This window comes from Oncorhynchus keta, chromosome 37, assembly GCF_023373465.1.
Source record: "Oncorhynchus keta strain PuntledgeMale-10-30-2019 chromosome 37, Oket_V2, whole genome shotgun sequence".
In the NCBI taxonomy this organism is placed as follows: domain Eukaryota; kingdom Metazoa; phylum Chordata; class Actinopteri; order Salmoniformes; family Salmonidae; genus Oncorhynchus; species Oncorhynchus keta.
Window position 1 is genome coordinate 4,645,182 of NC_068457.1, and position 14,521 is coordinate 4,659,702.

At 44.0% G+C, this 14,521-nt stretch overlaps 1 protein-coding gene across 1 annotated transcript in view; it reads right to left on the reverse strand.

Annotated features, from left to right (window-relative positions):
* Positions 1–14,521, reverse strand: part of LOC127916588 (zinc finger CCHC domain-containing protein 3-like) — a 128,852-nt gene that overhangs the window by 93,167 nt on the left and 21,164 nt on the right. The gene's annotated exons all lie outside the window — the stretch shown is intronic.

Genomic DNA, 14,521 nt, shown 5'->3' on the forward strand with positions numbered 1-14,521 from the left:
CAATCTCTCCCTATCCCAGTCTACTGTCCCCACATAATTCAAGATGTCCACCATTTTTATATATATATATATATATTAACCTTTATTTAAATAGGCAAGTCAGTTTAGAATAATTTCTTTATTTACAATGACGGCCTACCCTGGCCAAACCCGGACGACTCAGAGCCAGTTGTGCGGTGCCGTATTCGACTCCAAATCATGGCCAGATGTGATTCAGCCTGGATTCGAACCAGGGACTGTAGTGATGAATCTTGCACTGAGATGCCTTAAAATATTGCGCCACCCGGGAGCCCGGAAAGAAAAGTTAACTGAACTAAGTGACTATCGCCCCGTAGCACTCACTTCCATCATCATGAAGTGCTTTGAGAGACTAGTCAAGGATTATATCACCTCTACCTTACCTGTCACCCTAGACCCACTTAAATTTTCTTAACGCCTCAATAGATCCACAGGCGACGCAATCACACTGCACACTGCCTTATCCCATCTGGACAAGAGGAATACCTATGTAAGAATGCTGTTCATTGACTATAGCTCAGCATTCAACACCATAGTACCCTCCAAGCTCTTCATTAAGCTTGATGCCATGGATCTGAACTCCGCCATGTGTAACTGTGTCCTGGACTTCCTGACGGGCGGCCCCCCCAGGTGGTGAAGGTAGGAAAAAACACCTCCACGTCGCTGATACCCACAAGGATGGGTGCTCAGCCCCCACCTGTACCTCCTGTTCACCCATGACTGCATGGCCAAGCACGCCTCAATCATAAAGTTTGCAGACGACACAACAGTAGTAGGCCTGATTACCAGCAATGATGAGTGATGAGACAACCCACAGGGTGGAGGTGAGGGCCCTGGGAGTGTGGAGCCAGGAAAATAACCTCTCGCCCAACGTCAACAAAACCAAGGAGATGATCGTGGACTTCAGGAAACAGAAGAGGGAGCACCCCCCTATCCACATCGATGGGACACAGTGGAGAAGGTTGAAAATTGAAAGTTCCTCGTCGTACACATCAATGACAAACTGAAATGGTCCACCCACACAGAAATGTGGTGAAGGACAGCGACTCTTCAACCTCGGGAGGCTGAAGAAATTTGTCTTGGCACCCAAAACCCTCACAAACTTTTAGATGCACAATTGAGAGCATCCTGTCAGGCTGTATCGCCTGGTACGGCAATCGATACTGCCTGACGAGGTCTGACCAACGCATGCTCCTTTTGCTTCATGCTCCTTTTGCGAAAGTGGCACTACAGTCTCCTGGTAAAAAAACACTGCCAAAAAACCCATGCAAATTGTTGGAAGTGTGTCGATTTTATGGATCTACTTTTGATGAAATAAGGAGAATATTCCATTTACTTTTAGGGAAAAGATTGTACAATAAAAGCGGATTAAAAGTTACAATCCCCACTTGCTCCTTGATTATCGATAATAATTCTGGGCATTCAATAAAACTTATAGCGTCCTCCATTACTCTGGGTACAGCCTACCTCTGAAAGCAATCTGCACAAACCTGGTCACATTCGACATATTAAGCTTTTGCCTGTATAGCCAGTTGGCAGGCATGCTGTAACGTCTCTTTTGCCAGTCAAAATGATTAAACAACTGTTAGTGGCTTATTAAATGAAGGAATGGAACACTACTAGATTCTAAATAGAGTAAAGGATGGAATGGAACACCATTAGATTCTAAATAGAGGAAATGATGGAATGGAACACTATTAGATTCTAAATAGAGGAAAAGATGGAACGGAGCACTATTAGATTCTAAATAGAGGAAAGGATGGAATGGAACACTGATTGTAAATAGCAGTGATGTCACAAACATGTCACATCCTCAAGTCTCTCTCTTTGAAGTGAGTTTGGAAAATCACTATGTAGCATCTGAAAAATAATTGATATGTCCGAACTTAGAATCAAATAAACTTCCCAGAAATAATATGGCATTTACTTTATTTCATCTTTATTTAATCAGATATGTCATTTGAGAACCATTTACATTTACAATGACAATCTGAATGAAGCAATACTAATATTAATCTATTGAATAATTAACTTGTTTGAAATATCCCAATTATATAGTGAACAACATTTAGGGGATTACACTTGTATTCAATCAATCTTAAGTTCATAATCAAGACATATTTTTAAAACTATTTTAATACGATTTTCGACGTGATCATGTCTTGAGCTGAGAAAAACTCAGCCACTCAGCCACTTAAAACTCTTTCCACACTGGGAACAGGGGTGTTGTCTTGCTGGACTCCTCTGAAGGAGTCTCCCCGCTGTCAGAGTGAGAGTCTGGTCCCTCTCCTACCAAAGACGAACAGAGTATTTAGTTAAATACTAAACAGACAACTGAATTAAACCTCCATAAAATAAAACTGTCTTCCTGTAAGGCTAGATTCCTCAATAACTGACTTCAGGTTTTCAGGACATTCCATAATTTAATAAAAAACATTAATAATAATAATGTAGAACATAAAATCTAATCTTGCTCTCATGTTTATAGCAGAGCTCTATGACAATCTGGACCCTCTATTTCTGAAACTATCCGCCGCCATTGTCGCAACCCCTATTACCAGCCTGTTCAACCTCTCTTTCATATCGTCTGAGATCCCCAAGGATTGGAAAGCTGCCGCAGTCATCCCCCCTCTTCAAAGGGGGAGACACCCTGGACCCAAACTGTTACAGACCTATATCCATCCTGCCCTGCCTATCTAAGGTCTTCGAAAGCCAAGTCAACAAACAGGTCACTGACCATCTCGAATCCCACCGTACCTTCTCCGCTGTGCAATCTGGTTTCCGAGCCGGTCACGGGTGCACCTCAGCCACAATCAAGGTACTAAACGATATCATAACCGCCATCGATAAAAGACAGTACTGTGCAGCCGTCTTCATCGACCTTGCCAAGGCCTTCGACTCTGTCAATCACCATATTCTTATCGGCAGACTCAGTAGCCTCGGTTTTTCTGATGACTGCCTTGCCTGGTTCACCAACTACTTTGCAGAGTTCAGTGAGTCAAATCGGAGGGCATGCTGTCCGGTCCTCTGGCAGTCTCTATGGGGGTGCCACAGGGTTCAATTCTCGGGCCGACTCTTTTCTCTGTATATATCAATGATGTTGCTCTTGCTGCGGGCGATTCCCTGATCCACCTCTACGCAGACGACACCATTCTGTATACTTCCAGCCCGTCCTTGGACACTGTGCTATCTAACCTCCAAACGAGCTTCAATGCCATACAACACTCCTTCCGTGGCCTCCAACTGCTCTTAAACGCTAGTAAAACCAAATGCATGCTTTTCAACCGTTCGCTGCCTGCACCCGCACGCCCGACTAGCATCACCACCCTGGATGGTTCCGACCTTGAATATGTGGACATCTATAAGTACCTAGGTGTCTGGCTAGACTGTAAACTCTCCTTCCAGACTCATATCAAACATCTCCAATCTAAAATCAAATCTAGAGTCAGCTTTCTATTCCGCAACAAAGCCTCCTTCACTCACGCCGCCAAACTTACCCTAATAAAACTGACTATCCTACCGATCCTTGACTTCGGCGATGTCATCTACAAAATAGCTTCCAACACTCTACTCAGCAAACTGGATGCAGTTTATCACAGTGCCATCCGTTTTGTTACTAAAGCACCTTATACCACCCACCACTGCGACCTGTATGCTCTAGTCGGCTGGCCCTCGCTACATATTCGTCGCCAGACCCACTGGCTCCAGGTCATCTACAAGTCCATGCTAGGTAAAGCTCCGACTTATCTCAGTTCACTGGTCACGATGGCAACACCCACCCGTAGCACGCGCTCCAGCAGGTGGATCTCACTGATCATCTTTAAAGCCAACACCTCATTTGGCCCCCTTTCGTTCCAGTACTCTGCTGCCTGTGACTGGAACAAATTGCAAAAATCGCTGAAGTTGGAGACTTATCTCCCTCAACAACTTCAAACATCTGCTATCTGAGCAGCTAACCGATCGCTGCAGCTGTACATAGTCGGTAAATAGCCAACCCAATTTTACCTACCTCATCCCCATACTGTTTTTATTTATTTACTTTTCTGCTCTTTTGCACACCAATATCTCTACCTGTACATGATCATCTGATCATTTCACTCCAGTGTTCATCTGCAAAATTGTAATTATTCGCCTACCTCCTCATGCCTTTTGCACACAATGTATATAGACTCTTTTTTTTTCCTACTGTGTTATTGACTTGTTAATTGTTTACTCCATGTGTAACCCTGTGTTGTCTGTTCACACTGCTATGCTTTATCTTGGCCAGGTCGCAGTTGCAAATGAGAACTTGTTCTCAACTAGCCTACCTGGTTAAATAAAGGTGAAAACAATAAAAATAAAAATAGGGAAAGGGGGATACCTAGTCAGTAATATTAGATAATGTCTTTAGGCTGAGCAGAGCTCTATAATAATAGACAATGTCACGTTCTAGGCTGAGCAGAGCTCTATAATAGATAATGTCATGTTTACAGGCTGAGCAGAGCTCTATAATAATAGATGTCATGTTTATAGGCTGAACAGAGCTCTATAATATATATTGTCATGTTTATAGTCTGAGCAGAGCTCTATAATATATATTTTTATAGGCTGAGGCCTTAAGTGTCCCTGGACCAGTTGAAGCCCAAAGATCCAGCACCATATTTGACAGTAGGTACGGGGTTCTGTTCTGTATTCTAAATTAGACTCTAAACCCGCTGGTGTTACCATGGAGCTCTATGTTCATGTCATCCAAGACATGTAAATGACTGGAGACAATAAAAGGCTAAACAACATTGGTAATTGGATTGAAAGTGGTGCTGTAGTCAGATTACTGGGAAATAGAGGTGTTTAGCTACACCTACCAGTGGTGGGTTTGGTGTCAGAATGAGAACGCAGGGCCATCTCAGGCCCCACACTTTAACCCCATTTGAAAACCTGTCGTTTGAATTGAAGAGGGCAGTCCATAAGGACCTGGTAGGATTCTGTATGGAGAATTGTCTAAGATCCCTCTCAATGTTTTCTCCAAATGTAAAAAAAATAGGACACACCTACTCATTCAAGGGTTTTTTCTTTAATTTGACTATTTTCTACATAGTAGAATAATAGTGAAGACATCAAAACTCTGAAACAACACATGGAATCATGTTGTTACCAAAAACGTGTTAAACAAATCAAAATATATTTTATATTTGAGATTCTTCAAAGTAGCCGACCTTTGCCTTGATGACAGCTTTGCACACTTAAGGAAAGTTACAACATGATTCCATGTGTTATTTAATAATTTTTATGTCCAGCACCTCTCCTAAACAGGTCTGCTAGCCAGCACCTTTCCTAAACAGGTGTTCTACTCCGCAAACCAGCACCTCTCCTAAACAGGTGATCTACCCCGCTAGCCAGCACCTCTCCTAAACAGGTGTTCTACTCTGCTAGCCAGCACCTTTCCTTAACAGGTGATCTACTCTGCCAGCACCTCGCCTAAACAACTGTGTTTCTTTCGCCTCTAGATTGTATGCATTGATCCATTGTTAATGTTCTGTTTAAGCTTCTTGCCAACATCAGATATGTCTATGTCCTGGGAAATGTTCTTGTTACTTACAACCTCATGCTAATCGCATTAGCGCACATTAGCTCAACAGTCCCGTGGGTGGGACACTGATCTGTAGAGATCCTTATTAAGTGTAAAACTAACAATGACTCAATAATCAATGCATTCTGGGAATGTTATAATGTCCAAAAGATATGAGCGGAGTTAGTTAGAGAGTTGTCTGTCAGAAGTACAGTTAATCAATGTAAAATTACTTTCAATCCATCTGTCTGTATATTTCAAAACATGGCATTTGAGGGTGCAGTGAGATACCCAATGATTGGATGAAACCTCACATCAATCATCATAAATACTGGAAATCAACCAACCAATCCGCTGTTAATAACCTCTTGGAACCACCCATCCAGCATCCGGGATAATTGTCATCAACTACGCTAAATAGCATAGCGCAACGGTCAAATCTTACTAGAAAATATTCATATTCATGAAATCACAAGTGAGATGTAGCGAAACACAGCTTAGCCTTTAATGAATTAAATCACCCTAATCACCCTATCATCTCAGATTTTGAAACTATGCATGACAGCGAAAACAATACAAGCGTTAGTGTAAGTTTATCGAAATACCAACAAAACATTATGTACACCTAGCGGCAGGTAACTTGGTCACGAAAATCAGAAAAGCAATCAAATTAATCGTTTACCTTTGATGATCTTCAGATGTTTTCACTAACGAGACTCCCAGTTAGACAGCAAATGTTCCTTTTGTTCCATAAAGATATATTTTTTTAATCCAAATACCTCTGTTAGTTTGATGGGTTATGCCCAGGAATCCACCGGAAATAGCGGTCACGCCTACGCAGACAAAAATTCCAAATTATATCCATAATATCGACAGAAACATGGCAAAGTTTTTATAATCAATCCTCGTTTTTCAAATATCTATTCGATAATATATCAACCGGGACAGTTGGCTTTTCACTAGGACCGGGAGGAAAAATGGCTACCTCTCTGTTTTGCGCAAAAATCACACTGAGAGCCAACAACTGACCACTTACGCAATGTGGACGTTTATGCTCATTCTTCAAAATAAAGGCCTGACACTAGATCTAAAGGCTGTAGACACCTTAGGGAAGCCACAGAAAAAGGACTGGTTGATATCCCTTTCAATGGTCAATAGGGATGCATAGGAACACAGAGCTTTCAAAATAAGATTCACTTCCTGATTGGATTTTCCTCAGGCTTTCGCCTGCAATATCAGTTCTGTTATACTCACAGACAATATTTGTACAGTTTTGGAAACTTTAGAGTGTTTTCTATCATAAGTGGTCAATTATATGCATATTCTAGTATCTGGTCCTGAGAAATAGGCGCTTTACTTTGGGAACGTTGTTTTTCCAAAAATAAAAATAGTACCCCCTAGCTCTAACGCAATGGAAAGGTGAAATGCTTTATTATCTAAAAATTGAAAGTGCGTGGGCAACGGAGAGAAATAAAATGGTGCAGTTTGAGGCCATGTGGAGGAGAATGATGCAGGCGCTGGAGATGGGGGTGTTTGCTAGTGTGTCTGGGCAGGTGTGATTTAGTTAATGTTTGCAATTTATTGTTTATAAAATATCAAATGAAATATATGTTTGCTATGTTTTGTATTTTTTTATAAAACATAACATTAAATATTTTTAAAGTATAGTCTTTTTAAAAATTAAGTCCCATTTAATTATTAATTATAATTAATGAATGGATGCGAGGTCCTATCACTTCTGACACCAATGTAATGAAACAGCAGGGAGCAGGTCTCGAACCCTCGACTGTGCCGCAAAAGCTCGAGCAGTTGGGATTTTATGAATAATGACTAAACAATAATCCCATTTTAAATAGAACTGTAACTCAGTAAACTAATACTCTGTTTTATTATATCTGATTAACAATATGAATTCATAAGTGAGGGATTGTGGAGCCTGAAACAGGGGATAATAAAATAAAATAAATACCATTCCAGCCAGGTTGGAGAAGACTGGAAGTGTTTTTTTTAAGTAAGCAGAAAGGGAAGATAACCTATGCTTTAACTGACTCAACTTAGCTCTTTATCAGCATATCGATTGCGCAACCAGGACGGGAAAAACCTTGGATCATTGCTATTCCAACTTCCGCGACGCATATAAGGCCCTGCTCCGCCCTTCTTTCGGAAAAGCTGACCACGACTCCATTTTGTTGATCCCTGCCTACAGACAGAAACTAAAACAAGAAGCTCCCGCGCTGAGGTCTGTTCAACGCTGGTCCGACCAATCTGATTCCACACTCCAAGACTGCTTCCATCACGTGGACTGGGATATGTTCCGTATTGCGTCAGACGACAACATTGACGAATACGCTGATTCGGTGTGCGAGTTCATTAGAACGTGCGTTCATTAGAACGTGCGTTCATTAGAACGTGCGTTCATTAGAACGTGCGTCAAGAGGGCCACCATTGTTCCTGTTCCCAAGAAAGCTAAGGTAACTGAGCTAAACGACTACCGCCCCGTAGCACTCACTTCAGTCATCATGAAGTGCTTTGAGAGACTAGTCAAGGACCATATCACCTCCACCCTACCTGACACCCTAGACCCACTCCAATTTGCTTACCGCCCAAATATGTCCACAGACGATGCAATCTCAACCACACTGCACACTGCCCTAACCCATCTGGACAAGAGGAATACCTATGTGAGAATGCTGTTCATCGACTACAGCTCGGCATTTAACACCATAGTGCCCTCCAAGCTCGAGACCCTGGGTCTCGACCCCGCCCTGTGCAACTGGGTACTGGACTTCCTGACGGGCCGCCCACAGGTGGTAAGGGTAGGCAACAACATCTCCACCCCACTGATCCTCAACACTGGGGCCCCACAAGGGTGCATTCTGAGCCCTCTCCTGTACTCCCTGTTCACCCACGACTGCGTGGCCACGCACGCCTCCAACTCAATCATCAAGTTTGCGGACGACACAACAGTGGTAGGCTTGATTACCAACAACGACGAGACGGCCTACAGGGAGGAGGTGAGGGCCCTCGGAGTGTGGTGTCAAGAAAATAACCTCACACTCAACGTCAACAAAACTAAGGAGATGATTGTGGACTTCAGGAAACAGCAGATGGAACACCCCCCTATCCACATAGATGGAACAGTAGTGGAGAGGGTAGTAAGTTTTAAGTTCCTCGGTGTACACATCACAGACAAACTGAATTGGTCCACCCACACAGGCAGCATCGTGAAGAAGGCGCAGCAGCGCCTCTTCAACCTCAGGAGGCTGAAGAAATTGGGCTTATCACCAAAAGCACTCACAAACTTCTACAGATGCACAATAGAGAGCATCCTGTCGGGCTGCATCACCGCCTGGTATGGCAACTGGTCCGCCCACAACCGTAAGGCTCTCCAGAGGGTAGTGAGGTCTGCACAACGCATCACCGGGGGCAAACTACCTGCCCTCCAGGACACCTACACCACCCGATGTCACAGGAAGGCCATAAAGATCATGAAGGACAGCAACCACCCGAGCCACTGCCTGTTCACCCCGCTATCATCCAGAAGGCGAGGTCAGTACAGGTGCATCAAAGCTGGGACCGAGAGACTGAAAAACAGCTTCTATCTCAAGGCCATCAGACTGTTAAACAGCCACCACTAACATTGAGTGGCTGCTGCCAACACACTGACTCAACTCCAGCCACTTTAATAATGGGATTTGATGGGAAATTATGTAAAATATATCACTAGCCACTTTAAACAATGCTACCTAATTTAATGTTCCCTACACTATTCATCTCATATGTATACGTACGTATATACTGTACTCTATATCATCTACTGCATCCTTCTGTAATACATGTATCACTAGCCACTTTAACTATGCCACTTTGTTTACATACTCATCTCATATGTATATACTGCACTCAATACCATCTACTGTATCTTGCCTATGTCGCTCTGTACCATCACTCATTCATATATCTTTATGTACATATTCTTTATCCCCTTACACTTGTGTCTATAAGGTAGTAGTTTTGGAATTGTTAGTTAGATTACTTGTTGGTTATTACTGCATTGTCGGAACTAGAAGCACAAGCATTTCGCTACACTCGCACTAACATCTGCTAACCATGTGTATGTGACAAATAAAATTTGATTTGATTTAGATAAGGCAGTGCGTGTTTTCCATTAGCTGGAACTGTCTGCTGAATGGTGATGGATGAAAACTTCAGAAGGTTTTTCTCGAATTAATATAATATAATAATATATGCCATTTAGCAGACGCTTTTATCCAAAGCGACTTACAGTCATGTGTGCATACATTCTACGTATGGGTGGTCCCGGGGATCGAACCCACTACCCTGGCGTTACAAGCGCCATGCTCTACCAACTGAGCTACAGAAGGAATTAACTTTTGAACTGTTGGGAGAAAGAATATTTTATGACCTATGATGTCATATTTTATATATAAACTGTTGTTAATGGTTACATGGCAGCGCGCTCCGAGAATAAATACTATTATCTCTTTTTGATAAGACTGGTCTCTGTCTATTTTATGCAAATAAGAATCTTACAAATTCTCAAAATATACTAAGTGAATTCAATTAATGAAAACATATTGGAATAATGAAATTATACGAACAGCAGTAGAGTCGATTTCCGCGCTTATAAACCCAGGGTCGTTACAATAATTAAGTATTTTTCCCAATGCAAAGTAACACCTCGCTGTTCTATTTTTGGAGTTATTACATTAAACCAATCCGATTTCAGAAGAATGCCAAAGTCAGGTGTGATGTAATATGGAGGACCAGCCTATTCCCTATGATGTAAATGACAACAAAAAAAAAACCTTTAAATGTATAACTTCAAATTAAACTAATCGTTTGCACTCATGACTTGAGAAATTAAAGTAAACCAACGTTTTGGAAATACATAACGCAATCGAATCAAATATCAAAGAATGTTAGCTATATAGTTATCTTAGCCAGCCAGCTAACATTAGCTATTTAGCCAACTAGCTATGGTCGAGCTGGAGCCCAACTACCGGAGACCAGTTTGAACCCAACTAAGAAAACCCAACAAAAACATGACTGCTGATGAAAAGAACAGAGACATGAAGAATGACGCGCAAGCAGTAAGCCAGGGTTATAAACGTTACAAAACAAGCAGGTATGATTCTACCTTTCATTTTGAGCCCACGGCAAGAAGGCAGCAGAGCCTACCGTGCTAACGGGTTCCCACTGGATAACACAACCACACAGTGCATGGAAAGCATGAGGTGTGGCTAACATTTGTAAGCTTGAGCTAGCTACCGAGCTAGCATTCAAACTCTGTAGCACAGAGTGACAGCTCCTCTATATGACGTTTGAGAAATAGTGCATTGTGTGTAGTTTAGAAGATATCCAGAAATAAGTTAAGAAATATGTAGTAATTCAAAAACACAACTGTTTATCCTTATAGGAAACCAGATTGTGACTACAACTAAGTTACGAAGTCTCTAGCCACACTGTGTTACACTGGTGAGTAAAAACTCATGCTTCCTACACTTTAACTTTTTGTCTGAAGATAAAATATACATTTTACTCAAATTGCGTTACTCCAGTCAGCAGAGGGCAGTGTGGGACTTTAAGGCAATGCTGTTAGTGTGACGTATAATCTAATGGACGGAACGCTTCTTTCAACAGCAGCAACAGTTCGTCAGACACCTCGGTAGCTTGCTAGACAAAATAGACAAACCAATAAACCTCTTTACTGGGGCTCTTTCATACCGTCCCTAGGAGGGGTGCGTCACCCGAGTGGGTTGAGTCACTGATGTGATCTTCCTGTCTGGGTTGGCGCCCCCCAAGCTGTGCTTTGGCAAGTGGGTGGGGTTATATCCTTCCTGTTTGGCCCTGTCTGGGGTGTACTCAGGGACTGAGGGGAAGCTTGGGAGTGAGAGAAAGCTCGGGAGTGAGAAAGCTCGGGAGTGAGAGAAAGCTCGGGAGTGAGAGGAAGCTCGGGAGTGAGAGGAAGCTCGGGAGTGAGAGGAAGCTCGGTAGTGAGAGGAAGCTCGGGAGTGAGAGGAAGCTCAGGCAGGTTGATGGATCTACCAGATCCTGGCTGGCTGGTGGTTCCGGCAGATCCTGGCTGACTGGCAGATCCTGGCTGACTGGTGGATCCTGGCTGACTAGCGGATCTGTTTATTAACAGGTACAAATGATGGGTTATCAATTATGGGTTATGAATGAACTGGTATAAATTATGGGTTGTTTATTAACAGGTACAAATGATGGGTTATCAATTATGGGTTATGAATTAACAGGTGTGAATTATTGGTTATGAATTAACAGGTATAAATGATGGGTTATGAACTAACTGTCACTAAATATCGCCGCCCCAAGGAAGAACTGGAGGCGGTGAAAGCTGAGAGGCGCAGATATGAGGAGCAGCACGGCGTAGCGGATGGAAGCCTGAGAATCAGCCCCAAAAAATTATTGGGGGCTCAGGGCAGAGTCAGGAGTCAGACCCGAGTCAACTCTCCCTGTTTATCGTGAGGAGCCAAGGAGGAGACCAGAACCATAGCCGGTGTTGGAGGTGAGCGAAACAGAGACTGTGAAGGAGTTAATGGGGAAATTGGAGGAGAGAGAAATGAGGGAGTTGCTGTGTTGGTGCTTTTTGCATGGGATTCGCCCGACGGAACGTGTTGGGGATTTGATGGCTCCTGGGTTAGCGCTCCATACTCGTCCTGAGGTGCGTGTTAGTCGGCTGGTGAAGTTGGTGCCAGCCTCACGCACCAGGCCTCCTGTGCCCATTCCTAGCCTTGCACGTCCTGTGCCAACACTGTTCTCAAGATCTCCAGTACGCCTTCACGGTCTAGCCCATCCTGTGCCACCTCCACACTCCAGTCCTCCGGTAGCAGCTCCCCGCACCAGGCTTCCTGTGCGTGTCCTCGGCCCAGTACCACCAGTGCCAACACCACGCATCAGGCCTACAGTGCGCCTCGCCTCTCCTGCGCTGCCGGAGCCTCCCGCCTGTTCAGCGCTATCAGAGCCTTTCTCCTCTCCTGTGCTACCGGAGTCTCCCGCCTGTTCAGCCCAGCTAGAGCCTTCCTCCTCTCCTGCGCTGCTGGAGTCTCCCGCCTGTTTAGCGCAGCCAGACCTTTTCTCCTCTACAGCGCTGCCGGAGCCTCCCGCCTGTTCAGCACAGCCAGAGCCTTCCTCCTCTACAGCGCTGCCGGAGCCTCCCGCCTGTTTAGCGCAGCCAGAGCCTTTCTCCTCTCCTGCGCTGCCGGAGTCTCCCGCCTGTTCAGCGCAGCCAGAGCTGCCAGCCTGCATGGAGAAGCCAGAGCTGCCAGCCTGCATGGAGAAGCCAGAGCTTCCAGCCTGCATGGAGAAGCCAGAGCTGCCAGTCTGCATGGAGCAGCCAGAGCTGCCAGTCTGCATGGAGCAGCCAGAGCTGCCAGTCTGCATGGAGCAGCCAGAGCTGTCAGTCTGCAGGGAGCAGCCAGAGCTGTCAGTCTGCAGGGAGCAGCCAGAGCTGTCAGTCTGCATGGAGCAGCCAGAGCTGTCAGTCTGCATGGAGCAGCCAGAGCTGTCAGTCTGCATGGAGCAGCCAGAGCTGTCAGTCTGCATGGAGCAGCCAGAGCTGTCAGTCTGCATGGAGCAGCCAGAGCTGTCAGTCTGCATGGAGCAGCCAGAGCTGTCAGCCTGCATGGAGAAGCCAGAGCTGTCAGTCTGCATGGAGCAGCCAGAGCTGTCAGTCTGCCCAGCGCCGCCAGTCTGCCCAGCGCCGCCAGTGCCCCCAGTCTGCCCAGCGCCGCCAGTGCCCCCAGTCTGCCCAGCGCCGCCAGTGCCCCCAGTCTGCCCAGTGCCGCCAGTGCTCCCAGTCTGCCCAGCGTCGCCAGTCTGCCCAGCGTCGCCAGTCTGCCCAGCGCCGCCAGTCTCGGTTAGATCGGTTAGATCCACCAGTCAGCCAGGATCCACCAGTCTGCCAGGATCCGCCAGAAGTGCCAGTCAGCCAGGATCCGCCAGAAATGCCAGTCGGCCAGGATCCGCCAGTCAGCCAGGATCCACCAGTCAGCCAGGATCTGCCAGATCTGCTAGTCAGCCAGGATCCGCCAGAAGTGCCAGTCGGCCAGGAATTAACAGGTATAAATGATGGGTAATGAACTAACATGTATAAATTATGGATTATAAATGATGGGTTATGAATTATGGGTTATGATTTAACAGGTATGAATTATGGGTTATGAACTAACATGTATAAATGATGGGTTATGAACTAACAGGTATAAATGATGGGTTATGAATTAACAGGTATGAATGATGGGTTATGAATTAACAGGTATAAATGATGGGTAATGAACTAACATGTATAAATTATGGATTATAAATGATGGGTTATGAATTATGGGTTATGATTTAACAGGTATGAATTATGGGTTATGAACTAACATGTATAAATGATGGGTTATGAACTAACAGGTATAAATGATGGGTTATGAATTAACAGGTATAAATGATGGGTAATGAACTAACATGTATAAATTATGGATTATAAATGATGGGTTATAAATGATGGGTTGTAAATGAACAGGTATAAATTATAGGTTATGAATTAACAGGTATAAATGATGGGTTACGAACTAACAGGTATAAATGATGGGTTATGAACTAACAGGTATATATTATGGGTTAGGAATGAACAGGTATAAATTATGGGTTATGAATTAACAGGTACAAATCATGGGTTATAAATTATGGGTTATGAACTAACATGTATAAATTATGGATTATAAATTATGGGTTATGAATTTAACAGGTATGAATGATGGGTTGCGAAATAATTGGTATGAATGATGGGTTATGAACTAACAGGTATAAATGATGGGTTGCGAAATAATTGGTATGAATGATGGGTTATGAACTAACAGGTATAAATGATGGGTTGTGAATTAACTGGTATAAATGATGGGTTGTTTATTAACAGGTATAAATGAT